Source organism: Neovison vison, chromosome 1 (genome assembly GCF_020171115.1).
Source record: "Neovison vison isolate M4711 chromosome 1, ASM_NN_V1, whole genome shotgun sequence".
Classification (NCBI taxonomy): domain Eukaryota; kingdom Metazoa; phylum Chordata; class Mammalia; order Carnivora; family Mustelidae; genus Neogale; species Neogale vison.
In genome coordinates this window covers 93,415,399-93,418,131 of record NC_058091.1, presented here as the reverse complement: position 1 = coordinate 93,418,131, position 2,733 = coordinate 93,415,399, and positions in this window count along the sequence as shown.

Sequence of the window (2,733 nt, the reverse complement as noted above, 5' to 3'; positions counted from 1 at the left end):
CTATTAGCCGAATTAAAGGGATATATAGGTGTTCAGATAATTGAACAGAATTGTGCTAGTAAATCTTAGAACATTTTACCCAAACTGTAGGCAGAGCTCCATGAGGGACAGATTTTTGAGATATACTTTAACTTTCCTAAGCCTTTACGACGAGAAGCCTGTTGTAGTTAATCTTTGTTGCATATTCTTTTTTTAAAGAATATTTTACTTATTTATTTATTTAGAGAGAGAGCATGAGTGGGGGGAAGGGCAGAGGGAGAGAGAGAATCTCAAGCAGGCTCTGAGAGCGTGACCTGAGCCGAAATCCTTATTGCATATTCTAAATGCATCTTCTAGAACCGTGAGGTCAAACATTTTAGTTCATAGTGGTACCCATGTTTTCTTAGTAGCTACAGGTAGGGTTACAGTAACAGGAGAAAGAAGACAAGGGCCCAAACACACGGGGCGCAAAGTCTAGCTCTTGTTCACAAATCTGGTGTGTGGGACATGAAGCCTCAATGCAGTGTTTACTGCATTTAAGATGGGTCTATAGCCAAATATTTGACTTTCACCTTGGAGTTTTCTTCTTTTACCACTCCCTTTTATCTGACCTTTAGGTTCTGTGCATGGAGACAAGTAAGAATACAGAGTTGGTGGAAAATCCCAAGTGTCTGGAAGAGAAAGTCTCTTAAAATCATCACTATTTTGAGTAGTAGGAAGGGAGAAAATTGTTCTAAGACTTGGAGGAGGAGTTGTGATTCACCTCCAAGAAATGACCAGAGCCAATAGCAGTTATTAGACTAAGTAGAATATGGGGGTAAGAAAGGAGAGTGCCCACAGCTGTGCCAAACTTAATTTGCTAACGACTGTCTTATTGGTGGATTGCTAACTTCAGCAACAGAGGATGTCCTCCTTTCTAGGTATGTATAAAATGCTTGTTTTTTTCTATTACTCCTAACAATGGATTCCCTTAAAGGACCCAACCTAGAAGATGTTTCACACTATTGATTCAGAGTCCTTTATAATGCTCTCTTCCCTCTCCTAAAGACAGTTTATGGAACAGATTTATGGGTCAAGTTAAACAAAGGTATATGGTGAATGTCCTTTTTCTTCCTAGCTTATTGGGGTGATGTGTATGTGTGTGTGTGTAAAAATCTGGAGGTCAAGGGAAGGGATGAACTTGTGTAAAGATCTCACCATGCATCAGGCTCATTGGTATGTATCTTACCCTGTGAGATAGGGATTTTTATCTCAGTTTTACAAACAGGAACATCAAGGCACTGTGCTTGGCCCAACACAAGACAGCCAGCCATCTTATTCCAGGTTGTTTGGATTGCAAACCCACTCTTTCTGCTGTATCAGGCTGTTTTGCTGGAGGTGTGGTAGTTGGTCTTGTGTGAATCTCATTCCCAGCTGGGATCCTCTTTTGGAACTCTCCTCCCTCTTTCAAGTTTTGTCTCCCAGTGTTGTCCGTCTTTGGCCTCTAGCTAATAACTACCCTCTGAGACCTTTCTTGGCCCTGCTCCCACCTTCCCCTTTTGCATTGTCTGTGCCATTTGCAACAGGCTACTTGGGCCCCCTGTCAAGGTAGCTTTGAACCTCCTCAAAGGTCTTCTTTCCCTTCTGACCTCTTGTGGCACTTAGAATCTACTCTGCATTTCATTTGGCATTTGCGTCCACCTTCTGTTAAGTGTTACCTTTCCTACAGTTCGTATCTTAGATCCCAAACTAGACGGTAAGAACCTGAGGACAGGGATGTTGTTTTAAACCTCTTTGAAAGTCTTGACTTCAAGTACAGGACTTTGCACAGAGTAGGTGCTTGATAAACAGTGGTTAAACACCTTCATGAATGAAACCTTTTGTAAGTGTTTCCCTATCTTTCTCTCTTCACTGTTAATATGAAAACAACTGTTCCTATGTTGTCAGAATTCCTGCAAAAGGGGTAACTTCTGGTAAATAAAATTTTCCCAAGACATGAATGAGTAATCAAGGCTTCATTTATTCCAGTATTCCTAAGAACAACTGATTTGCTTTTCCACATGGGGTCTGTGTGTTTGCTGTTAAGGAAATATGTGGGGATTTCAGAGCAGGCTGAAGGGGGAACTGTCTTATTCAGAGCTGTGTCCACTCCCCTTGTTAGGGAGGCTGACAAGGACCAATCCTGGGTATGTCAGGACTGTCACAACTGATACCACCACTCTTAGTAGCTTCTGTCCTCTGTTCCCTTTCTCTTGGTTTCTCAGTACCATTCTGTTCTTACTACCTCCAACCCTTGTTTCTCTCTGCCCCTTCAAACTGAGGCCCTGTGGGGCTAGCCTGATCCCAGCACCCTCCCTACCCCTTTCCAGAGTGTTCCCAGAAGAGGACATTCACAACCAATCCTGCCTTTTCCTCTGCGTGCCTCCAATAATGACTGGCTTGGCTCAGTCACTTCCTGGGTAGTTTCCCACAACAGAAATCTGTAGGGTAACCCCGTAAAACCCAGGTCAGCTTCTGCAACTAAGACAATTAACTTCATTAACTTTCATTGTGTTCCCATCATTTCCAATAAAATTCTTTCCAAAATACCACTTATAAGACACGTAGCTGCCTATCAGTGTAAAATTTTTTTTTTCATCTATTTGGTTCCAGGAATTGAATTTCCTCATAAGAGTCGTTGCCCAACTTCATGTGGATATGATTTAAGACAAAGCTCTCCAATCTAACATGACAGGCTTTAGGAGAATGGGTCCCCGTTTTCCACGCAAAGAATCA